The 25,317-nt window shown below is 39.8% G+C and overlaps 1 protein-coding gene and 16 non-coding genes across 17 annotated transcripts in view; all 17 read left to right on the top strand.

Annotated features, from left to right (window-relative positions):
- Positions 1-3,507: 3,507 nt before the first annotated feature.
- trnal-cag lies at positions 3,508-3,590 on the top strand. The gene has a single exon. It is a non-coding gene; the product is annotated as a tRNA-Leu (tRNA).
- Positions 3,591-4,971: 1,381 nt separating this feature from the next.
- On the top strand, positions 4,972-5,043 carry trnaq-uug. The gene has a single exon. It is a non-coding gene; the product is annotated as a tRNA-Gln (tRNA).
- Positions 5,044-5,324: 281 nt separating this feature from the next.
- On the top strand, positions 5,325-5,407 carry trnal-cag. Its single transcript has one exon. It is a non-coding gene; the product is annotated as a tRNA-Leu (tRNA).
- Positions 5,408-5,917: 510 nt separating this feature from the next.
- trnaq-cug lies at positions 5,918-5,989 on the top strand. The gene has a single exon. It is a non-coding gene; the product is annotated as a tRNA-Gln (tRNA).
- A 2,298-nt stretch (positions 5,990-8,287) lies between these two features.
- On the top strand, positions 8,288-8,359 carry trnaq-uug. The gene has a single exon. It is a non-coding gene; the product is annotated as a tRNA-Gln (tRNA).
- Positions 8,360-8,644: 285 nt separating this feature from the next.
- Positions 8,645-8,727, top strand: trnal-cag. Its single transcript has one exon. It is a non-coding gene; the product is annotated as a tRNA-Leu (tRNA).
- A 739-nt stretch (positions 8,728-9,466) lies between these two features.
- Positions 9,467-9,538, top strand: trnaq-cug. Its single transcript has one exon. It is a non-coding gene; the product is annotated as a tRNA-Gln (tRNA).
- Positions 9,539-10,268: 730 nt separating this feature from the next.
- trnal-cag lies at positions 10,269-10,351 on the top strand. The gene has a single exon. It is a non-coding gene; the product is annotated as a tRNA-Leu (tRNA).
- A 450-nt stretch (positions 10,352-10,801) lies between these two features.
- Positions 10,802-10,873, top strand: trnaq-cug. The gene has a single exon. It is a non-coding gene; the product is annotated as a tRNA-Gln (tRNA).
- Positions 10,874-11,038: 165 nt separating this feature from the next.
- trnaq-uug lies at positions 11,039-11,110 on the top strand. The gene has a single exon. It is a non-coding gene; the product is annotated as a tRNA-Gln (tRNA).
- A 225-nt stretch (positions 11,111-11,335) lies between these two features.
- On the top strand, positions 11,336-11,407 carry trnaq-cug. The gene has a single exon. It is a non-coding gene; the product is annotated as a tRNA-Gln (tRNA).
- Positions 11,408-11,995: 588 nt separating this feature from the next.
- On the top strand, positions 11,996-12,078 carry trnal-cag. The gene has a single exon. It is a non-coding gene; the product is annotated as a tRNA-Leu (tRNA).
- Positions 12,079-13,034: 956 nt separating this feature from the next.
- Positions 13,035-13,106, top strand: trnaq-cug. The gene has a single exon. It is a non-coding gene; the product is annotated as a tRNA-Gln (tRNA).
- Positions 13,107-13,745: 639 nt separating this feature from the next.
- On the top strand, positions 13,746-13,828 carry trnal-cag. The gene has a single exon. It is a non-coding gene; the product is annotated as a tRNA-Leu (tRNA).
- Positions 13,829-14,572: 744 nt separating this feature from the next.
- trnaq-cug lies at positions 14,573-14,644 on the top strand. The gene has a single exon. It is a non-coding gene; the product is annotated as a tRNA-Gln (tRNA).
- An 834-nt stretch (positions 14,645-15,478) lies between these two features.
- Positions 15,479-15,561, top strand: trnal-cag. Its single transcript has one exon. It is a non-coding gene; the product is annotated as a tRNA-Leu (tRNA).
- Positions 15,562-18,227: 2,666 nt separating this feature from the next.
- slc38a4 (solute carrier family 38 member 4) overlaps positions 18,228-25,317 on the top strand; it is a 38,048-nt gene continuing 30,958 nt past the window's right edge. The window contains exon 1 of the mRNA XM_044343223.1: positions 18,228-18,341. The gene's annotated coding sequence lies outside the window, so the exon portion shown is untranslated. The remainder of the gene's footprint in view (positions 18,342-25,317) is intronic.

The following is a 25,317-nucleotide window of genomic DNA, read 5'->3' as shown; positions in this document are numbered from 1 at the left end:
TCACTCTCTTTTAGTTTGTTTATGGTCTACACTAACTTCTGAATAAATATGAGTCCTTAGGTTTAGCTAACATTAGCTTGATGTTTAAGTTTCTTCACAAGCTAACATTAGTCGCTAACTTTGTCTGTTTGTTGTTTGGTGCTGTGCAAGTAGTGTCCAGTCAATTTATTTGAGTTTTTCCGACCCATACAGTAAATATGTGGGTAAGCAATGAGCTAAAAGAGACTAAAAAGCTGTTAAATTGTCTGTGGGTTCACAATGAGTGACATTTTTTAGGTTACATATAGCCATTTGATTTATTGGTAAAATAGAAAATAATGATTAGTAGCTCTTACATTCTATGTGATATGCATTCAGACTTTTCTTAATTTTTTTCACATACAAACAAATGGGCACAGTATGTGGGCAGCTTTTTTTTTAATTAAAATGATTCCATCCCATTATCATAACATAATTTACACCCACACCTAGTGCTAAAGTTCATTATTCACTTTTTCTGCTACATTTATTTGTAAAAAATCATGAGCAGTATCACTCCCCTGAGACATAGTATACTGTAACTGAAAATAAAATCAGTGAAGACGAGTCATGCATTGTGTGGTGCCACCATGTCTTCGCTGGCTCGAAGACTCTCACCTCTCTCCCACTCCGCAAGTGAAAGGCATTTTCTGTTTCAGCTATCTAGGTCACCCAGCTTTGTGACCCAGGTTCCACACAGTTTGGACTTGCAGTTCAGTATCTCGGCCTGCAAATCCCTCAGTCTCAGATATGCAGCTCCGAGCTCAGCAGCTATTAAGTAATAATAGTCCACATCATTTACTTGTTGCTAGACACATTGAAAGCAGTGCCAAATGCATAACACGCTGTCAAGACCCACTTACCTGTTGACTGAAACTAAACCTGATTATTCAGTGTTGGAGTATTTAATTGTTGTCAGCTGAAGGAGGCCTACTCTCATGTGAGATGCTTTACTGAGTTTCTGTGCTTTGATTCAGAACATGAGACAACTCATGTCACGTAACACCAAAATATGAGTCTTGCTGCTGCTGCACAGTGAGCATCCCTGCAACATCCAAAATGGGTATTTGTGTTCTGTGGAGACTCATCCAATACAGTGATAATGGGGTATCTTGGTATTGCAATTTAGCACTTAGGCTCAGGTGTATTCTTTCTTCTGTCTTTTCCATCAGGAAATTCTCAACTTATACTTGGAAACACACAGATAAATACTTTCTGCATGCTTTATGTGCAGTAAAACAGCTAACTATTTCTCAAAATCTGCTTTACACTACACAGGCACTTGGAGATATTTTTACTTACTACCCAAATGTACTGTACCGCTAATCAGCTCGAGGTCAACTGTTGTCTATATCTCATTCGCCCCATGCTCAAGAGTTTAGAGAGTGTTGTTTTTTTAGCTTTTTAAATCAAAAAACACAAAGAGCAAAAGTGTGAGGAATGAATTAAACTGTTTTATATAATGTAAGCTGCGAACGTTAGCATGTCCAGGTGAGTACACATTAGCATGTCCAGGTGTGTAATTTACCTACAATGGTAACCTAGTGTTATTTCTAAGCTAACTACAACATTTGGTGTGGTTGCATTAGAAAAATACCTGTGCAGGACTGGAACATCTGCCTTGTGGGAGTCAAGGTGCTAACATATGAGAGTTTAGCGCAACAAGAGCAGCTCTGTCTGGTTCTTTATTTACTTGTGTATAACATTTTGACATTTGCCAAACTAATTGGTTATTCCTCATCCTCAAATCCTTTTCTTTTTTAAAAATTAGCCATAATGCTTTAAAAATACTCTCTTTTTTTTAAAGGGAATTTTTATATATACAGCATATTTTTAACCTTTCTGCTGCTGTTGCACTGCTGTGGGCTGGGAGGTACAGCATTTCGTTTTTTTGTGTATGCAAATTCAATCATGAATCTTGAATCTTGAATAAATGTACGTACAGTTTCCTTTTTAAAATGTTATCCACTGTCTTACTGGTAATGCCATGCGCTGTCTCTGTCATATGCTCTGAATAATGTGTGGCGATGACATGTACAAAATGGTTTCACAACTGTCTGAACTGTCTGTAAATGTGAAGTAATTCCATGGTGTAATGGTTAGCATTCTGGACTTTGTGAACTGTGATCAAATCTCGGTGGGACCTGATTTCAAGAGGATTTGCAAGTGAAATGCCGTAACTTTAGTCGGTTAACAGTTAGAGGTTAACAGGTTAACTGTGGGCCAAAAGCCTGAGTAAACAGATAGGTTTTGAGGGCTGATTTGAAAGAGTCCAGGGTAGGAGCATTGCGTATTTCGGAAGGGAGAGAGTTCCAGGGGGTGCGGGCTGCCAGGCTGAAAGCTCTGTCTCCAAAAGTGCGTCAGCAGGTGCGGGGGACGGAGAGCAGTCCTGAGTCAGAGGACCGCAGGCTTCGGGAAAGTGTGGGTCAGTGGAGGAGGTCAGAAAGGTACTGGGGGGCCAGGGAGTGGAGGGATTTGTAGGTAAGGAGGAGGAGTTTGTAGGAGATGCGGTATTTCACAGGGAGCTTGTGTAGGTGAATGAGAGTGGGGGTGATGTGCTGCCAGGGTTTGGTGTGGGTAAGAACCCTGGCAGCGGAGTTCTGGACATATTGGAGCCTGTCCAGGGTTTTACTGGAAACCCTGAACAGGACTCCATTGCAATAGTCCAGATTATTTGAATTGAAGCTATGGATCGAGGTGTGAGCAACAGTGTTTGAGAGTGACAGCTGGAGTCAGGAGAAGTTCTTGAGGTGGAAAAAGGTAGATTTTGTGACGGATTTGATGTGTGACTGGAAGGAGAGGGAAGAGTCCAGGATGACGCCCAGGTTGCAGACTTCAGGGGATGAGGAGATGGAGCAACCGTTGACCTCAAGGAGAAATCCCAAACCTTCTGGAGCAGCGCCTTAGGTGCCACAACCATGAGCTCTGTTTTTTTGCTGTTTAGTTTGAGTAGATTGGACGACATCCATGATTTTGGCAGTTGATTAGGCAGTGAAGGTTCCTTTATGAAATGTTATCCACTGTGTTACTGGTATTGTCATGCGCTATCTCTGTCATATGCTCTGAATAACATATTTGGCAATACCATGTATGAAATAGTTTCAGTACTTTCTAATGAGCCTAAGTGGTGCTTCCATGGTGTAATGGTTAGACTCTGAATCCAGTAACCTGATTTCAAATCTTGGTGGAACATTGTTTTAAGAGGAAGTACGGGTAAAATGGATTGCAGGGAAACTCCTGCAAGGTGGACCTTGTTTGTCAGTTCCTGGAAATATCTGAATGAGTGTGCAGGGATGGGTATCAAGGACCTTTCTCAAATTGGTATTGGTCTGTGATTATAATTGCATTGTAAACACAAAGACTGCATACCATAATTCATATGTGAACTTGTTGTCTTTACAATATTTATACTCATACTATAACAATTAGCCTAGTGCTTTGCTAAGTGCTATGTGGACCAAAAATAATAGGTCTGGCATTTGTAACCCAGTCAGGATGGCCGAGCGGTCTAAGGCGCTGCGTTCAGGTCGCAGTCTCCCCTGGAGGCGTGGGTTCGAATCCCACTTCTGACAGCCAGTGTTTTTCACAGTTGCTTGTAACACAATATTGGGAAAGAAAAGTTGACCTTCTCTAGGTGATGAGCACTTGACATGAAAGTTTCAGTCTCTACACTCAACTTGTGCTGACAAAGCAATGTGTTGGTGTACAGTGGCTGTGCTACTATGTGAACTGTAAAACGAGTAGACCTCGTCCTTCAACCCACATGAATGAGCATCTCCCACATCCCCTCTTGTCTGTGAATGGCACATTAGCTAGTTATGCCAGGTTTGTGTGTGTTCACCTGCGGTCACGTAGTCACCATATGGTCCAGTCTTGCTCAAAGGTCTGCCAGGATACAAGTAAGAAAAAATAATGTCTTAAGAGACATTAATTTATTATTAGCCTATCTCAAATACCATACCAGATAACTTCATAACCAGAGCTAAAATATTCATCTTCAACTTACAGACAGTTGCTAGCGGAAGTTAGCAAAGGTCATTAAGGTAGCTAGCTAGTGGTTAAATTTTCTTTTATCTATCGCTGTTAATTGCTGTATGTATCTCTGTCAAATACTATGTATTATAGCTTTTATTGACACTAACATACATATTGTATTGCATTTTTCTACGACTGTATGGAAACAAACGTGAAAATCTGTGTACTGAATTGGGGGTTAGCACTCAGACCATCCGTACAATTTGGAATTACATGACTTGCAAATGACTGAATCCTTTGTGGTTACTGTTCTTACTGTAATCTATTTGTGTTATAAATGACAACAAAATACCATTACCATACATTAATATGGAAATTGACACTGTTCTCCACTAGCTTGTCAAGAGCCATTATGCAACTGAGTGTGTGGTTCCATGGTGTAATGTTAGCACTCTGGACTCAGAATCCAGAGATCTCAGTTTAAATCTCAGTGGGACCTGGTTTTAAGAGGATGCACAGTTTTAAGACTGCAACCTGTCTACCTGCCTAAAGGATGTACCTTCACATAATATTGTCAGTAGCTGACAATTGAGAATTTGTGTAAAGCAAATGTAGGTTTAAGTTTGAGTTGGTTTGTTTTTGTAAAAGTCTGATTTCTTTGTACATAATACTTTTCTTGTATGTTAATGCATCATCAGGCCTGATAATTCTGACATTCAAGTGGGAGCATTGACAGAAAGGAGTTTCATCTTTCATCTGACTTTATCAGCACCTGGAAAAAACAATTTAAAAAAAAATTTAGGTCATTTGTTTTTGTGAAAGATTACATTTTTGAGGTTTTCATTTTTGTTGTCTGTGAACACAGCGTTGGCTAGCTATATCTGTTTTTTGTGTGCTCACCTTTGATCACGCAATCTTGATAAGGTAAATTCACCTCAAAGACCACAATTCCCACAATGTAAGATCATTGTTGGGTGTGGTTCCATGGTGTAATGGTTAGCACTCTGGACTTTGAATCCAGTGATCCGAGTTCAAATCTCGGTGGAACCTTCTTTTAAGAGGAAGTATGGGTAAAGTGGAATATTGGGAAATTTCCTATCATCCACCTTCGTTGTCACTTCCTGGAAATGTCTGAATCTGTGTGCAGGGATGGGTACCAAGAACCTCTGGTCTGTGATTGGTAACAATTGCATTGTAAACACAAAGAATCCACCACTTATATGTGAACCGTTTTGTCTTTACAATATTTATACTGATACAATAGCAACTAGGCTAGTTCTTTGCTAATTGCTATGTGGATTAAAAATAATAGGTCTAGAATTTGTGCCATCGTCAGGATGGCCGAGCGGTCTAAGGCGCTGCGTTCAGGTCGCAGTCTCCCCTGGAGGCGTGGGTTCGAATCCCACTTCTGACAGCCAGTGTTTTTCACAGTAGGCCTAATAGATGCTTGTAAAACAATGTTGGGAAACAAAGGTGGTGACGAGCGCTTGACCAAAAGGCCAGAAAGTTTCAGTCTCTGCACTCTCAACCACACACAGCAATGTGTTGCGGTACAGTGCTAATATGCGCTTGATGAACTGTAAAACAAGTGGACCTGGTCCTTCAACCAACTGACGTGAACAAGCATTTCCCACATCCTCAGTTGTCTTAAAACATATAGATAAATACAGCCAGGATCTAAAAGTGTAGCGTGTAATAAAACAAATATGAAAATCTGTGTACTGAATCGGTGGTTAGCACTCAGATCATCTGTACAATTTTGAATTACATGACTTGCAAATTAATCCTTTGTGGTTACTGTTCTTATCATATGCTATTTGTGTTGTAAATGACAGCAATATACCATCACCATACAGTAATATTGAAAATGATAATAATATCTTCTCCACTAGCTTGTCAAGAGACATTATGTCCTTAAACATATGGTTCCATGGTGTAATGGTTAGCACTCTGGACTCTGAATCCAGCGATCCGAGTTCAAATCTCGGTGGGACCTGATTTTAAGAATATGCGCAGTTTTAAGACAACCTGGACACAGATATGAGATGAAACGATCCAATGTAGTACCTGCGGAAAACCTCTGTTTTTGGGACAGCAAAAAGTCATATTCAAAGAAGTGAAATGTTAACAATAGGCTGAAATCATTCAACAGAATAAGAAGATGTAGAAACATTAGAAATAATTTGAAATAATTTCCAAATATTAAAAGTAGGCTAAGGCTTAAAATACATGTAGGTATTATTGTATATGACTTAAATATAGAGTGAGTATTTTTTGCTATTTAATTGGATGATGAAGAAACCATTCTGAATCGTCGGGATCCTGTTGGAATGATGACTCCTTTTTTTCCAGTGATCTGATTGGTCAGTGGTCAGGGTGTTGACAGGTTGTGATCCGATCTTCTGAAGTTAACCTGCTCCAGAGCAGTTTAGCTGTTCAGCCTAAATTTCCATGGTGGTGTACCCTGGTAAGAAGTGAACCACCGTCGTAACCCTGAAAACCCAGGATTAAACCTGAAGTTTCCTCACTAACTACAGATCCTGCTTCATAGTACAGGCCCCAGGAGTCCATTCCAGAAAGCAGGTTCAACAAAATCTGAGTCTAACCCTGAATTTTCAGTTGATGAACCCCGAGATGGGAAACTCTGAGTTTTCAGATCCAGAACAGTTGATCAGAGTCGGTTCAATCAACTCTGAGTACGTTCACTCTGAATTAAGTGCGTTCATGAACAAAAGAAGCCATCATCAATCGAGCCCCAATACTATGATTCACCATGGCAACAGGTAAATAAAAGACAGAGCCTCCATTTTAATCCAGTAGATGTAGAGATATTAATGCATGTGTATGTGGACCGTGCACATTTATCTTTAAAAAAAGAACCTAAGTCAGAGCGGGGAAAGTGTCAATAAGTTAACACAATTCAGTTTTATTCAGTATTGTCTATTAATTCATCATTTACCATACTTATATTTGCTTAATGATGATAAAGTGGAATCTGACCGTTTATCGGGCTGTAGCTACATTACATTTTTAATATACAGTATTTATTCAGCTTTTATCTGACGAGGGACAAAACACAGGAGATGGCACTGAAGATGAAAAATATGGTTTAAGATTTAAAAAATATATAGATCAAAGACATAGAGACATGACTGTAAGCTCACAGTCTGATCCAGTAATAATGTGTTTGGTGATTTGCACTTGAAAAGGCATCGAGGTTAAAACACAATAGATTTTAAAATATTAGATATCTATTTATATCTTGTTTCAACAGCTTTCAGTGATGCTGCTCGATCCTGCTCACTCAGAAATATTAACATATAATCTCCAATATTATAGGAATGATGTTCCATCAGTGCAATCAATCACATCATGAGTGATAGAGATAACTATTCATTGATCCTACTACTTACTACTGATTTTTTAGATTTAAACTGAGATTACACATTATGTGCAATAAATATTTCAGGTCAGGAGCTGCTCTAACAAGCTGACAGATGTCTGTCTCACAGTGTTATAAAAGAAGGACATGCAGAGGTTTTATTCTGAGCTGAGGGTGAATTCATGCTGTGTTATATTTGAATGTGAGAGCAAAAACCACTGTTCAAAGAAATGACTAATGCACGTAAAAGCAGTAATTTTAGAAAGTCCTAAATAACTAAACTAATATCCAACCAGGATTTTGATCCTGACAGACAGTAAACCTCCACTAATGAATGTGCTTCAATATGCGCTTTGATATGAACTGAATGAGGAAATGAAACCGCATATCTTGCTCTGTAAGAGGGAGGAGGCAGAGAGAAACTCAAGGTTTGTTGAAGAAAAGCTGCCAGTGAGCAGGTTAACTTCACAGAGTCAGTCACCATGGTAACTGACCCCGAGTTTAAGTTACCTCTCTTTCTGGAATTGAAAATCCAAATTTCCTCATCTCAGAGTTAACAAACTCAGAGTTTTCACTAAACCCGCTTTAGTAATATGTGAAACATGTTTTCAGAGGAACTGAAAACATGTAAAACATGTAACATTAATTCTAATAATTCTGATTTTCATGTCAGAGCATTGACAGAGAGGGAGTTTCATCTTTCATCTGACTTTATCGGCACCTGGAAAAGTCAAACTCTTTACTTTTAAAATTTGAGTTAATTTGTTTCTGTGAAAGATTACATTTTTGGGGGTTTCTGTCTTAGCTAGCTATGCCTGGTTTTTGTGTGCTCACCATTGATCACTCAGTCTTGATATTGTAAATTCTCCTCAAAGACCACAATTCCCACAATTTAAGGTAGTTGTGGGGTGTGGTTCCATGGTGTAATGGTTAGCACTCTGGACTTTGAATCCAGTGATCCGAGTTCAAATCTCGGTGGAACCTAGTTTTAAGATGAAGTACGGGTAAAGTGGATTGGGAAATTGCTTGTCATCCACCTTGTTTGTCAGTGCCTGGAAATGTGTAGAGAGGGCTATCAAGGAACCTTCTCAAATTGGTACTGGTCTGTGATTGGTTAGAATTAAGTTGTAAATACAAAAACTGCATACCATAATTCATATGTGAACTTTGTTGTCTTTACAGTATTTATACTCATACTATAACAATTAGCCTAGTGCTTTGCTAAGTGCTATGTGGACCAAAAAGAATAGGTCTGGCATTTGTAACCCAGTCAGGATGGCCGAGCGGTCTAAGGCGCTGCGTTCAGGTCGCAGTCTCCCCTGGAGGCGTGGGTTCGAATCCCACTTCTGACAGCCATTATTTTTCACAGTTGCTTGTAACACAATATTGGGAAAGAAAAGTTGACCTTCTCTAGGTGATGAGCATTTGACAAAAAAGATTCAGTCTCTACACTCTCAACTTGTGCTGACAAAGTAATGTGTTGGTGCACAGTAGCTGTGCTACTATGTGAACTGTAAAACGAGTAGACCTCGTCCTTCAACCTACTGACATGGGTCACGTAGTCACCATATGGTCCAGTCTAGCTCAAAGGTCTGCCAGGTTACAGGTAAGAAAAAATAATGTTGATATGAGTGTTGATATACAGACATTAATTTATTATTAGCCTATCTCAAATACCATACCAGATAACTTCATAACCAGAGCTAAAATATTCATCTTCAACTTTCAGACAATAGCTAGCTGAAGTTAGCTAAGTTCATTAAGGTAGCTAGCTAGTGGTTGAAGGTTTCCTTTTTTCACGATCCTCTATATCGTTGTATGCTATCTCTGTCAAATACTAAGTATTATAGCTTTTATTGACACAAACATACGTATTGCATTTTTCTACAACTGTATGGACACAAACATGAAAATCTGTGTACTGAATTGGTGGGGGAATTGGTGGCAAGTGACTGAATACTTTGTGGTTACTGCTTTACTGTAATTTATTTGTGCTATAAATGACAACAAAATACCATCACCATACATTAATATGGAAATTGACACTATTCCCCACTACATTGTCAAGAGACAGTATAATGCCTGATAAATGGTTCCATGGTGTAATGGTTAGCACTCTGGACTCTGAATCCAGCGATCCGAGTTCAAATCTCGGTGGAACCTTATTTTAAGAGGATGCATTGTTTTAAGATTGCGAACTGTCCACCTGCCTAAAAAACCTACTTTCACTTGAGCATTGACAGAAAGGGAGTTTCATTTTTCATCTGACTTTATCGGCACCCAGAAAAGTCAAACTTTTTTAAAAAAAATTGAGTTAATTTGTGTCTTTGAAAGATTACATCTTTTGAGATTTTTCGTTTTTCTCTTGTCTGTGAACACAGCGTTAGTTAGCTATGCCTGGTTTTTGTGTGCTCATCTTTGATCACTCAGTCTTGATATTGTAAATTCTCCTGAAAGACCACAACTCCCAACATGTAAGGAAGTTGGCAGGCATGGTGTAATGTTTAGCACTCTGGACTAGACACAATTTTTCCATTGTCTTAAATATCATGAGGGCAGATGACCTGAATACATTGGGCTAAAAAGTTGATCTTGAAGTGAAAGTCTGGCCAAGGAGGGAGCCGAGCAAGTAGCAAAAGTTTAATAAGTTGCTTACGTTAGGCAGTAAAGGTGCCTTTTTAAAATGTTATCCACTGTGTTACTGGTAATTTCATACACTATCCCTGCTTTATTCATTCATTTATTTTAATGATCTACACTGTCAGTTTGCCTGACTTTGTCACTACTTGCAGCCATACGCTGAGAGCGGTGCCTTTTTTGCCTCGAGAGAGTCCATCAATCATTGCTAATTGCTATGTGGATCCAAAATCATAGGTCCGGACCTTCAGACGCAGTCAGGATGGCCGAGCGGTCTAAGGCGCTGCGTTCAGGTCGCAGTCTCCCCTGGAGGCGTGGGTTCGAATCCCACTTCTGACAGCCAGTGTTTTTCACAGTAGTCCTGAATGTTGCAGCTAAGACAACATTGGGAAAGACACTGGATGATGAGCGCTTGAGAAAAAAGCCACCACGGTTCAGTCTCTACACTCTCAACCTGTGCACAGAAAGCAATGCGTTGGTGCACAGTAGCTGTGCTGCTACTATGGGCTCCATAAACTTGTAAAATGAGTAGACCCGCTCCTTCAAATCACTCACTGAATGATCATCTCCCGCATCCCCTCTTGTCTCTGAGCAGCGCATTAGCCCGATATACCAGATTTATGTGTGTTCACCTGTCGCTTGGAAATGATTGAATCCTTTGTGGTTACTGTTCTTAACGTAGGTTATTTGTGTTATAAATGATAGCAAAACACCATTGCCATAGGCTAATGGGGAAATTGACACTGTTCTCCACTAGGTTGTCAAGAGACATGATGCAACAGAGCGCATGGTTCCATGGTGTAATGGTTAGCACTCTAGACTCTGAATCCAGCGATCCGAGTTCAAATCTCAGTGGGACCTGGTGCCACCTGTCCACCTGCTTAAGTAACCCACCTTCACCTGATGGTGTCAGTGGCTGGGAATCTGCGACTGATATCAGTCTCTCAGTGATCGCAGACTGATCTTCAGATCGTCCGATTCTCCTAAGGGTCCTGTGAGGTGACTTTACGGGTAGTTGTGACCTGTGGTTCCATGGTGTAATGGTTAGCACTCTGGACTTTGAATCCAGTGATCCGAGTTCAAATCTCGGTGGAACCTGATTTCGACAAGATTTGCACTTAAAATGCAGTGACTTTTGAAAATGTGAAAGCTCTTTTTGGAAGACGCTGTGTTTTTTGAAAGACTGAATCCTTTGTGGTTACTGTTCTTACCGTAGGCTATTTGTGTTATACATGACAGCAAAATGCCATGGTCATAGGCTAATATGGAAATCGACATTGTTCTCCACTAGCTTGTCAAGAGCCATTGCGCAATCTAGTGTGTGGTTCCATGGTGTAATGGTTAGCACTCTGGACTCTGAATCCAGCGATCCGAGTTCAAATCTCGGTGGGACCTGGTTTTAAGAGGTCGTGAGACTATTTACAGGTAAAAGGCAGGGACTTTAGTCCTATCTTGTCAGCGCTTGTAAATGTGGAAACAGTGCCCTTGCTTTGGAAGACGCTTTGTTTTTTGAAAGACTGAATCCATTGTGGTTACTGTTTTTCCAGTCTGTCTGAAAGTCATGGCGATCTACACTTAAGAGATATTCATCTTTTGATTATGTGGAAATTGACACAATTTTTCAATTGTCTTGAATATCATGAGGGCAGATGACCTGAATACATTGGGCTAAAAAGATGATCTTGAAGTGAAAGTCTGGCCAAGGAGGGAGCTGAGCAAGTAGCAAAAGTTTAATAAGTTGCTTACGTTAGGCAGTAAAGGTGCCTTTTTAAAATGTTATCCACTGTGTTACTGGTAATTTCATACGCTATCTCTGCTTTATTCATTCATTTATTTTAATGATCTACACTGTCAGTTTGCCTGACTTTGTCACTACTTGCAGCCATACGCTGAGAGCGGTGCCTTTTTTGCCTCGAGAGAGTCCATCAATCATTGCTAATTGCTATGTGGATCCAAAATCATAGGTCCGGACCTTCAGACGCAGTCAGGATGGCCGAGCGGTCTAAGGCGCTGCGTTCAGGTCGCAGTCTCCCCTGGAGGCGTGGGTTCGAATCCCACTTCTGACAGCCAGTGTTTTTCACAGTAGTCCTGAATGTTGCAGCTAAGACAACATTGGGAAAGACACTGGATGATGAGCGCTTGAGAAAAAAGCCACCACGGTTCAGTCTCTACACTCTCAACCTGTGCACAGAAAGCAATGCGTTGGTGCACAGTAGCTGTGCTGCTACTATGGGCTCCATAAACTTGTAAAATGAGTAGACCCGCTCCTTCAAATCACTCACTGAATGATCATCTCCCGCATCCCCTCTTGTCTCTGAGCAGCGCATTAGCCCGATATACCAGATTTATGTGTGTTCACCTGTCGCTTGGAAATGATTGAATCCTTTGTGGTTACTGTTCTTAACGTAGGTTATTTGTGTTATAAATGATAGCAAAACACCATCGCCATAGGCTAATGGGGAAATTGACACTGTTCTCCACTAGGTTGTCAAGAGACATAATGCAACACAGCGCATGGTTCCATGGTGTAATGGTTAGTACTCTGGATTCTCAATCCAGCAATCCAAGTTCAAATCTCGGTGGGACCTGGTTTCAAGACTGCCACCTGTCCTAAGTAACCCACCTTCACCTGATGGTGTCAGTAGCTGGGAATCTGCGACTGACTGATCACTCGTTCTTCAAATCGTCCAATTCTGCTGAGGGTCCTGTGAGGTGACTTTACGGGTAGTTGTGACCTGTGGTTCCATGGTGTAATGGTTAGTGATCCGAGTTCTAATCTCAGTGGAACCTGATTTGGAGAAGATGTGCGCTTAAAATGCAGTTACTTTTGAAAATGTGAAAGCTGTGCCCTCTTTTTGGAAGACGCTGTGTTTTTTGAAAGACTGAATCCTTTGTGGTTACTGTTCTTACCGTAGGCTATTTGTGTTATACATGACAGCAAAATGCCATGGTCATAGGCTAATATGGAAATCGACATTGCTCTCCACTAGCTTGTCAAGAGCCATTGCACAACCTAGTGTGTGGTTCCATGGTGTAATGGTTAGCACTCTGGACTCTGAATCCAGCGATCCGAGTTCAAATCTCGGTGGGACCTGGTTTTAAGAGGTCGCGAGACCATTTACAGGTAAAATGCAGGGACTTTAGTCCTATCTTGTCAGTGCTTGTAAATGTGGAAATAGTGCCCTTTCTTTGGAAGACGCTTTGTTTTTTGAAAGACTGAATCCATTGTGGTTACTGTTTTTCCAGTCTGTCTGAAAGTCATGGCAATCTACACTTAAGAGATATTCATCTTTTGATTATGTGGAAATTGACACAATTTTTCAATTGTCTTGAATATCATGAGGGCAGATGACCTGAATAACTTGGGCTATAACATTGATCTTGAAGTGAAAGTCTGGCCAAGGAGGGAGCTGAGCAAGTACCAAAAGTTAAATAACTTACTCATGTTAGGCAGTAAATGTTCCTTTTTAAAATGTTATCCACTGTGTTACTGGTATTTTCATAGGCTGTCTCTGTTATATTCATTAATTCGTTTAATGATCTACATTGTCACTTTGCTTAACTTTGTCACTACTTGCAGCTATACGCTAATAATGGTGCTTTTTTGTGTTGCTCACGCAACACGCTGCGGTTGTGTTTACATTCTGTGGACTGAATAATGGATGAGAGAGTCCATCCATCATTGCTAATTGCTATGTGGATCCAAAATCATAGGTCTGGATTTTCTGATGCAGTCAGGATGGCCGAGCGGTCTAAGGCGCTGCGTTCAGGTCGCAGTCTCCCCTGGAGGCGTGGGTTCGAATCCCACTTCTGACAGCCGGTGTTTTTCACAGTAGGCCTAAAAGTTGCTGGTAAGACAATGTTGGGAAAGACACTGGATGATGAGCGCTTGAGAAAAAGCCACGTGTCAGTCTCTACACTCTCAACCTGTGCACAGAAAGTAATGTGTTGGCATACAGTAGTTACTGCTATGTGCTCCGTAAAATGAGTAGACCCACTCCTTCAAAATACTGACCGAATTATCATCTCCTGCATCCCCTCATGTCTGTGAACGACGCATTAGCTAGATTTACCAGATTTATGTGTTTTCACCTGTGACTTGGAAATAACTGAATCCTTTGTGTTAACTGTTCTTAATGTAGGTTATTTTTGTTATAAATGATAGCAAAACACCATCGCCATAAGCTAATAGAGACACTGTTCTCCAGTAGGTTGTCAAGAGACATTATGCAATAGAGTGCATGGTTCCATGGTGTAATAGCTAGGTAGGCTGTCTGCCTACCTAAGTAACCTACCTTCACCTTGGTGGAACCTTTCAAGAAGGTTTACAGTTAAAATGCAGTATCTTTTGTCTCGTCTTGTTAGGACTTGAAAATGTGAATGCTGTGCCCTCTTCTTGGAAGACGCTGTGTTTTTTGTAAGACTGAATCCTTTGTGGTTACTGTTCTTACCGTAGGCTATTTGTGATATACATGATAGCAAAATACCATCGTCATAGGCTAATATTGAAATTGACACTGTTCTCCACTAGCTCAAGAGTCATTATTTGAATGAGAGTGTGGTTCCATGGTGTAATGGTTAGCACTCTGGACTCTGAATCCAGCGATCCGAGTTCAAATCTCGGTGGGACCTGTTTTTAAGAGGTTGCAAGATGATTTACAGGTAAAATGCAGTGACTTTAGCCCTAGCTTGTCAGCGCCTTTAAATGTGGAAACAGTACCCTTTCTTTGGAAGACCCTTTGTTTTTTGAAAGACTGAATGTAGTAGTTACTGTTTTTCTATTCTGTCTGAAAGTCATGGCAATCTACACTTAAGAAATATTCATCTTTTGATTATGTGGAAATAGACACAATTTTCCCATTGCCTTAAATATCATGAGGGCAGATAACAGGAATAAATTGGGCTAAAAAGTTAATCCTGAAGTGAAAGTCTGGTCAAGGAGGGAGCCGAGCAAGTAGCAAAAGTTTAAGAAGTTTCTTATGTTAGGCAGTAAAGGTTCCTTTTTAAAATGTTATCCACTGTGTTACTGGTAATTTCATACACTATCTCTGTTATATGCACTGAATAACATATTTAGTGATGCCATGTGTGAAATAGTTTCACAACGTTCTTATGAGTCCAAGTGCTACTTCCATGGTATAATGGTTAGCACTCTGGACTCTGAATCCAGAGATCTGATTTTAAATCTTGATGGAACTTCGTTTTAGGGGGAAGTACAGGTCAAGTGGATTGTAGGAAAATTGCCTATCTTCCACCTTGTTTGTCAGTTCCTGGAAATATCTGAATGAGTGTGCAGGGACCCTTCTCAAATTAGAACTGGTCTGTGATTGGTCAGAATTGCATAGTAAACACAAAGACTGCATACCATGATTCATGTGTAAACTTTGTTGTCTTTACAGTATTTATACTCACACTATAACAACTAGGCTAGTGCTTTGCTAAGTGCTATGTGGTGCTTGAGACACAGTCAGGATGGCCGAGCGGTCTAAGGCGCTGCGTTCAGGTCGCAGTCTCCCCTGGAGGCGTGGGTTCGAATCCCACTTCTGACAGCCAGTGTTTTTCACAGTAGGCCTTCTAGATGCTTGTTACACAATATTGGGAAAGAAGGGTTGACCTCTAGGTGATGAGCGCTCGACAAAAAAGCCTGAACATTTCAGTCTCCACACTCTCAACTTCTGCAGAGAAATCAAAGTCTTGGTGTACGGTGGCTCTGCTGCTAAGTTTTTGATGAACAGCAAACATTGTTTAGCAAATCAAACATTGATTTGATTTGAATGAGCAGATGTCAGTGGAACCTGGTTTTATGCACAGTTTTAAGACTGCAACCTGTCCACCTACCTATGCATAATAACCTACCTTCACCTGATTTTGTCAGTAGCTGGAAATTGAGAATTTGTGTACAGCAAACATTGGTTTGATTTGAGTTAGTTTGCTTTTGTAGTCTGATTTCTTTGTACATAGTAGTTTTCTTGTAAGTGAATGTATCATCAGGCCTGATAATTCTGATATTCAAGTGAGAGCATTGACAGAGAGGGAGTTTAACATGTAGCAAAAGTTGAATGAATCATTTGGGTCAGCCAGGAATGGTTGTTTTTTCACAAAATTATCCACCATGTCACTGGTATCGTTCCATGTTTTCTATGTCATACTGTATGGTCTGTATAACATTCATGGTGCTATGATGATATGAGCACTCTGTGCATCTGAAAGATTCACAAGGCTACAGATTAGAATTATTCATGTATTAAGTTTGTTGTTAAAATTGTTATATTGTCAAATATCATTTAGCCTGGTAACTTTGATAACCTGATTGGTTTTCAAGTGAGAGCCTTAGAGGAACCTGAGCATGCTGCAAAGTTAAATAAGTTGGTGAATTTTGCCAGCCAAAGGTTGTATTTTCTCAGCATTATAATTAAGGTTATCATTGTGTTGCTTGCACGTTTTTTTCTACAGTGAGTATCCAAACCCCCAAATGTTATATTAGAACAAGTAACATTTTGATCACATTTTTATTTACAATACTACGGCAAACTAGCTCTAGTAGCTCTACCGAAATTTCAGCTGACAAACTCCATGGTCTTCAGCTAGATATGAGAAGCCGCTTTTGTTTACTTCTGTGTGAAATTGAAGACTCAGAATCAATTTTCGAGTGGTAAATCTGCCACCATTATTAATATAAACCGCATATTTGCTGGGCAAGAACAGAAATCATAGAGCATAGAAACAGTAACTAAGTGGGGCGAGGCTTTGCAAATGGCCATTGACCCTTTTGGTAGCGTGCAATGTATTTTCAATTAAATAATGCAGATGACATGCAGTTTGTAGTTATTTATAAACACTGGTGATTCCTAAGTGAGGTCTTGTGAGGATGATTAAGAAACTGAAAGGGCCAGGAATAATTTTCATGGGACCATACGCAAAAAAAATCATCCCACAGTCCAAAGACCTGCAGGTTTAGTGAACTGAGAAATCTAAATTGTCAATGTGTGAATGTAATTTGTAAATATGGTTGTATGTCTACAGTATATGATAGATCTGTCCAGGGTGTATGACCAGTGCATGCTGGGAACTAAAGTTTGTTTAGTAAGATAGAAACAGAAACTGATTTTTTTAAAACATGGAGGGAACACAAAGACTGAGTGGGCTTCTTTATTTCTTCTTCTTGTAATTCCATGTGGGATGGGTTTTTTTTTTTTTTTTTTGAGGGGGGGGGGGGTATTTGTAATTTTCTTTGGAACAGTTCATGAAAACATCTATCTGGGGTCTGGTAGTTCTCTCCTTGAAAAAAAAGTTTTTAAAAAAGTGTTAAAATTGTAGCAGTAAGAAAGCAATGTATTCTATATTTGTGGTTTGTCTGGAATTAACAGAAGAAGAATCACAGAAATATCCGGTGACTGAACTAACAAAAAAAGGAGCGCCTCAGAAAATCAACCACAGTACCACACACACTGTTTGATTGACAGTTTGATCAATCATCGCTGCTATTATTACTAATAACATGTAAATAGCATATTAGGGGTAGTTTAATCCAATGTGTCATTTTATAATCTCATCCTAGGTTTTCTGTGTTAAAAAATAGTGACTATAGCTGTAATTTTTTTTAGTTTTGTTTTGTTTTTGTTGTGCAATATTTCCTTCTGAAATACAGTGGAGTTATAACGACATAAAGTGACATAAAATGGAAATAGTACCTCGAAATTGTACGTAAGTAGTACTTGAGTTCTAAGTTATTGTCCATTGAGTTTACTGGGCAAATTCCACTTCTTAAAATATTCATGTTTTTATTCCCTACTTCCCCTTTAAAACATAATGGCAGTCAATTGGGAGTGTGGATCGCCCTTTTTTTCCTTACAACGTGGCCAACCGGAATGTAAACAAAGGATCTCAGTCACAAAAAGGCTCACAATCATTAAATAAACCTTCCTCTTTTTTATATCTCAGACGTCTCTCAAGCACCCTCTAGCCAGTATAAATATGCACACTGATTATTATATCTCAAGATAATAGAGATAAAGAAATTGGAACAATTAGACCCGCCTCGAAAACAATTAAAACATCTATGAATTTAAGGCGGCAGACGTTTCGCTCATGGCAGCTTAAGTATCTTTTCAAACGAGTATCTGGAACGGGGGTAATTGAGAGAATAAAGAGCCCCCAGCAGAGCAAGGCGGTGTAACACGACGCTTCAGGAGTTGCCATCATCACATGGCAGATGGAAATTTCCACTCAGTCTTCTTGCTTGTTAAATGGGAAGGGTCTCCAACTCTTGTTTCCACTAGTCCGCCTCCTCCTCCGCCTGCCGCAGCTGTTCGCTACACTGAAACCCTGGGTAAGACCCAACATTTAAACATCTAGTCTTTACTTTTACTTTTTTCTATCTTGCATGTGATTTGCTGGTTAATTTGGACCTCCATATTTGATTATGCGGAAGCGGGCAATTTAATTCTGATTATTTATTTGACTTGAGGAAGCGGCTCTGAGGACCTTGTAGCCTAATTGTCAATAAAAGAAAGCTTACCTGTGCATAAGTGTGCATGAGTTTAATTGGTTTCTAAAGCCGTGTTTATTTTTTTTGTATTAGTAGACAGCTTAAATGTATAAACACACTTTAAATGTAAGCCAAAGAGCAACAGTAGCGGCGCGTACTGAACGCTTCCTGCGGGGTGTTGCCTGAAGTCAATATAAAGCGGCGTTAAGCGCCAAACACGCGTCTTTATTTATACCAGAGAATTACTCTTTATCTTGGTGCATGCTGATCATTTACACTCCTGTCTAAATTTCGCTCAAAAACACATTTTTCCACTTATGCTCACCAGTTGATCACATGAACTGAAACTGTATTCTGTACGGGGCTGATGTGTTTTGCATGTGCTGCCTTTCCGTATTTACTGAGAGAAAACACAAAGGCGACTATTAGTGTTTCCAGTTTGCATCATTTAGGCTGCACTGTCTGCTGCTAGCAGCCTGTGTGCAGCTCACACATCATAGCAGACATAAATTAGAGTATTTGTTTTGAAGAGATAACCAGACAAATATATGAAGAAAAAAAAAATAGCTCAAATATGGATCAAGGATTTATGTAACAGCAGACAGTAGCATGCTGAGTGTGGCCTGCAGGGCTCAGAGGGCTCATAAATATGTTATGACTGCAATCACGGGCTCAAACTGTTGCCATGTTCTGGTTGAAACTATTGTACAAAATTGCTGAGATCATTTTAACTTGATTTGATGGCGGTGCAACATATTCTTTATTTTATATCTTATATATTTTACCTTTTCATATTGAATTTACTGTTGTTTAATTCAGGGCCTCCTCTCTTTGATGCTGTAAGTACTCAGTAATAACTCTGGGAAAGAAAATCTTCTGGATTTGACGATAAGACAGAACAGTATTTTTAAAGTGTTGAGTGGGATTTTCCATAATGTGCCTTTGCTTTAGCGCTTTTCAGACATTTGCACAGTTGTTGTCACTTACTTTTCTGTGATCCTGTATGCTCATCCTTGTCTTAAGCCAGTTTTTAGTTAAGCATTTGAAGCAACACGCCCTGTAATCCCCCACCACATACAGCAGAGTAACAGCTCTTGACTGAAAACAAAGACCAGATTCAGCCAGGAGAATATGGCTTAAGCATATTTGAGTGGTGAGTTCAGTTTCTGTCATTGCCATTCTGACCGCTAAAAATACCCAGTTGCCACACAGTACATATATATATATATATATATACAGTCAGACCTGCTCTGTTCTCTATGCACCTTGCGTAATACTGAACTAGTAATGTTTTCCCTCAATGAACCTCTACCTATTTCTTTGTCAAATGGCCCAAGTGGGAGTGTTGTATGATCATTATCAAAGCTGTGAGGTGCACAGTCATGGTGATTAGGTAAAGGCTGCTTCCATGCAGGTACACAGAATAGTTTTCTTTAAATGAATGTGCTTAACTTGAAATGGAAAAAGAGAAAATAAGAAAGAACACAAATGTGACGAGTGGCTACCATTCATTAAAGAAGGATTGCAGGGGACACAAAGTGTAATTAAGTTGATTAAAGTTTTAATGGTAATCTGTAGTTTGCATTATTAATCCCTTTTGTTTAAAGGGGTACTCCAGCTAGTTAGTCACTTCAATAAAGTTGGGCGACTTGCAAGAGATAAATTAGAAAAAGAATGGTCAAAATTGAAGCAGCAGAAGCCAAGATACCCTGACTTTTAGTCCCTAGTATGGATCCTATATTTCCCATAGTGCAACTAGATGGCGTCTGGCCTTAAACCCTCCTTGCCTGGTAAATGCCGACACCTTTCAACCTCCATTGCTCCAGTTTGTAATGCAGGCTTTCTGTTAAAATGTTTCATTGCCAAGCCCAAGCTTTGAAAAGCCAAATGATGTCACAATGACATCAGGTTGATTTTCTCAAACTCTGCTCCGTTCAGAAGTGCAGAAGACTTGATAGACCTGAGGAGGATGACTCAGGACAAGTAAACTGACCTCCATATGTAAAATCATAGGAGTGCCCCCTTAATGTTGCACCACTTTAAACCATTTTATTAAACACTCAAACACAAAGACTCCACAGTAACTTCATAAGACTGCAGGTGAGGGGCAATGCCGGCACAGGTTTAAACACCTGTCAGCATGTTGGAGCTTGGCTGTGGATCCGCACTCCTCATTGGCTGTTGGGAGACTGGAATGACACATGTAGGTCAGACCCTGCTGGGCAGCTGGGGTTAAAGCGCTGCTGGTGCTGGCTGATGAGCAAATGAGCTGTGAGCCAGATGCCGAATCAGTTTCAAAGGAGTGGATATCACTAACACAAAGACACAGTGAGGCAGTGTCACAAGGGGAAAAAAACATTTGGCAATTTTCCAAACTGCTGTCAACACATTCAATTGAAATCTGAGAAGGTGGCACACTGTACAATATAAGAAGCTGCCTATTTTTACCTGCCGTATTGCATAATTTGTAACTCTGAAAGTGCATTGAGGACACTTGTGGTGTTCACAAATCAATAGCCGTGCAAAATTGCTTTATAGCTTTTAAAGTGTGAAACAATGTTGATACTTGCAGGGAAAATCCCTTTCACCCACCACATGGTGGTCAGAGGTCAGAGGTCAGCTGCAGGGGTTCAGAGTCTTGCTGAAGACCTTATAAACATGGAGGGATGTTTGCAGACACAGCTGCTTGAATACTTTGTTCTCGCTACAAAATTCCTTACAGCTTATGACCGCTGCTGACAACGGGATAGTTTACAACTGCTTCTGTCACCTTATTTAAAATGAGCATTACTGATATTACTGAATAATCGTTTGAGTCATTTTTTAAGCAAAAATGCCAAACATTCCCAAGTTCTAGTTCCTAAAAGTGCAAAGACTTGTAGTGAACTGAATATCTTGGAGTGTTAAACATCACCTTGGGCTTTAGGAAATTGTGATAGGCATTTGTCTCTAATTTCGAACATTTCACAGACTAAAAACATAATCAATTAATCAAGAAAATAAGATTGATCGATAATGAAAATGATTGTTAGTTGCTGCCCTTGTCTGTACAATAAACATAAAGCTACTGCCAGCAGTAGTTTAGCTTAGCTTAGGATAAAGACTGGAAATTGGGGTAAACTTAATACTTACTATACAGACATGAGAGTGATATCAATCTTCTTATCTGACTTTCACCAAGAAAGCAAATAAGCGTGTTTCCTGAAATGCTGAACTATTCCTTTAAGATTGCAGCATTTTTAATGCCCCTATAGACCCAGTGCTATAGGATCAGACTATGCTATGTGTCCAGTACAGTTAAAAACAAGTTGAAAAGTGTATTTATACAGCACCACAAAATACCTTGTCATTTACCAAATGACTACGTTGACTGAAAATGAAGCTTTTTTTGTTTCTAACCTATTTTGTTTTTGTTTTCTACTATATGCTGAGAAACAGAACCAATTTCATTAAGAATCAGTAACAATAAACAGAACTGCAATTGATGAAATAAAAACAGCCCTAGATCAGGAAAGTGGGGAAGGTGATGTCATTAAGTCTCTAGTTGGTTGGCGTGTCACAACTAACCAGTGCCCAAATGCCTCTCAACGGGCCTGTGAATGATCAGAGCACTCAAGGTTCATGGTCACTGATGCAACAGAAAATGCGTTGTAGACTCAGTGGAAAAGTACCTTTATATGACCCATTTTACATTATTAAATTGATCTATTATGAACTCATGCTTACATAATGTAAAGCGATGTCCTCCAGCTTCTGCTGCACTTAATTTGAACTGCTAGAGAAAGTAGAGAGGGTCAGCTTCCTGGAAGTTAAATTGCTGAGACGAGTTGTAGGTCAGAGTTTTTCTGACCTACAAAATGTCAGTAAGTATGTCTTACTGACACAGACCCTTAATTCAATACTGAATGCGTAGACTGTAGTACATAAAAATATAGTTGGATGGGAACAGGTCATGAGTCATCACAGTCATCAGATATCTTTAAATAAGCAGTCTGATTAGTTCTGTGTATTACCCTATTTGTACTTATCTAATGAACTTGAAAATGTAAAGTGTTCTCTACACAGTGTTTGTCATAGTCTGTTTAAGTTGGCAAGCATTCATGGTGCGAAACAGGGAAACAAGAAAAGTGGAAGATTATTCTGTAAATGTGGTATCATGAGGAATGTGCACATTGTAACAAATGTTTGACCACCAATGACATCTTTGTACAGGTGATTTATGGACAGAAGCAAGGGCTGAATGCTCTCAAATTACACTTAGAGGGGTGTTTTCGTAGTGGTGAAAAATAGCACAGACTGAGCTTTCTTAGTCTCTGGGCTCCAGTTTTGTCAAACAGAAACTGAAGTCATGTACATTTGCACTCTTGAAATAACAGAAAAAAATCCTCAGAACCTTTTAGGCTCTTTCTGTCTGAACCCTTCTTCCAGCCTCCTACTTCCTCTGACTAAAGTCAAGGTCGAAACCTTGAGCTTCAGAAGACCTACACATTGTTACAAAGCATGATGACGTTGTCATCCTTAGCAGATCAATGCAAACTGATAAGATGAACAGAGCAAGGGTCCGCAAGAACAGGTTCGCAAACAAGGTTATGTACAAAAGGCCACTATGGTGTTTACTAAAGGCCAACTGGCCTTTAATGTCACATGACAACACTGAAGTCAAAGTTTTGTCAATATATTTTTTTTGTCTTTGGCTCTGAATTTTTGAGTTTTGGTGTCCTTCAGTCTGTCTTGTCAAAAATCCTGATTCAGACCAATGCAAATGCTCATTGTGATCTTCTGCCTGCTTTCAGCATATAAACCTTATTAGTTGCAGTTTTCCTCATAGCTTCAGCCAGTGAGGAGAAACAAAGATCAGCTTTGTTAGCTGTTGCAGAAGGTCTCATTTTTTCTGCTCATTCCATTCAACTTCCTTAAAGCAGCCTGCACTGCTGTTTCAGTGGATATATGACCCTTGGTATAGAGATGCCAAGTCAACAGTCAAGAACAGTTAAAGACCAGATAAAAAAACCTGAGGTACTGAGGTAAACCACACTTCTGAAAATAATTAGGCTGTCCAAACAGGTCTTGCGCTAACTTACTCTGGAGGTGTCAGACATCAGAAATGTGGTGAGAGAAAGTGAAACTTTAATTAGTCCCAGTGATTTCTCTAGAGAATACTCAGCAGTATTATTACCTCTGCTCATGTATCATGCATCCATATATTTTAGTTGTCTAAGCTAGGCTGTTAAGCTACTTCTATGTGTCTTATTAATTAGCACTGTGCATTAGTTCAGCTTTTGGGACATTGGCTCACATGATCTGACTTGTGGGAATTCAGGTGTAGGACATCTCTGTCTTCTGAAAGCCATGACAAACATTAGCCCCTAGGCAAAACAACAATAATTTATTGCAACAGTAAAAGACTCAAATTAGCACAATGCTACAAGCTATTCCATCTGGTGTGTGGGCTTGCATGGATCTAATTGGTCACTGCAGTGATTATGTTGTATTACCCTGTGGAAAGCAGAGCCAAGACATCCTTCTTTTTTACTGTCTACCCCTGTTTGTTTTTTTTATCACTAGTAGCATGGCTCTAGGGGTGGCCACTTTGGTCCAGACGGATATATCTCACAACAGACATTCACCACTATCAGGACAAAAAATTATTTTGTCTAATACTTAAGCTTATAACCAAATACCTGCAAAACTAATAACATTCCCATCAGCCTTAACTACTTTGTGTTTAGCGCTAATTAGAAAATATTAGCATGCTAACACACTAAACTAAGATGGTCATGGTAAACATAACCTTATAAATATCAACAGGATAGAATTGTAGTTGTGAGCATGTTAGCATGTTGACATAAGCATTTAGTTCAAAGCAAAGCAATCATTGAAAGAAAACTGATTTTTGCCGCAGTGCCAGTGATGCTCTGAAAGAGCTCTGACGTGTTCTGTTAGTCCGTGTGACGCTCTTGTACAGTCATGCATTTATTGATTCATTCCAAATACAGATACATCTGCGTAATAGTAAAAAATGGGCAAAACACACAGCCATAGGGTGATAATAGCTTTCTCCTCTTTCAAATACTGTAGGTTGTAAACTGTGAATAGAGTATAACAATGTAAAATCACTGGATACAAGTGCTTAAAACAAATATACTATCAAGTGGTGGTCTGAAACACACCTACAGTGCATGCCAGGTGATAAATGATGGCCCTGGCTGAAACACTTCCACGTACACCACGTCTGCAGACTGCAGGAGTCAAGTGTTCAGCTGGAGAATCAGAAGTATGCAGCTGAATATTCGCCAACACTAGACGGTAGAGTTGTGAGGCATGGATATTTTATTACCATGGTCATCTCCTAACAATATCAGAGGGCTGCTATTCTATGGAACTTTCTAAATTCTTGGAAGGGAAGATTTCTAGGTTAAAGGTAGCAAGTCTACACTATCTGTTTATATTTTCCAACTTTATCTTCTTGGAGTACAAAAATGACGCTTTGATTTCTTGGAAGCAGATGTTAATGTTAATAGTAGACTACAGCCTGGCCTTTCTGTTCACATGCTGCCAACATGTAAAATGTGTGACTGGAGAAGGGATGAAGGAGTTGTCTCAACATGTCAGATATAATAAAAATCCTCCCAAGTGGAAGCACAGACAAACTTGATCTTCTGGAGGAGTGTGTGCACTCACTCAGTTCAACACAGATGTGTGTGGCTGTCAGCTCTGTATGATGTGGTTGTATTTGTGTAGCTTCACCATTTTCTGCAGTAGGACACGACGGTTACGTATTATGATTAAGCACAGTAGTCTCCTAGGTCACCGCGCT

The sequence above is a fragment of the Thunnus albacares genome, chromosome 23 (genome assembly GCF_914725855.1).
Source record: "Thunnus albacares chromosome 23, fThuAlb1.1, whole genome shotgun sequence".
Lineage (NCBI taxonomy): Eukaryota > Metazoa > Chordata > Actinopteri > Scombriformes > Scombridae > Thunnus > Thunnus albacares.
This window is presented reverse-complemented; position numbering and strand designations above follow the sequence as displayed.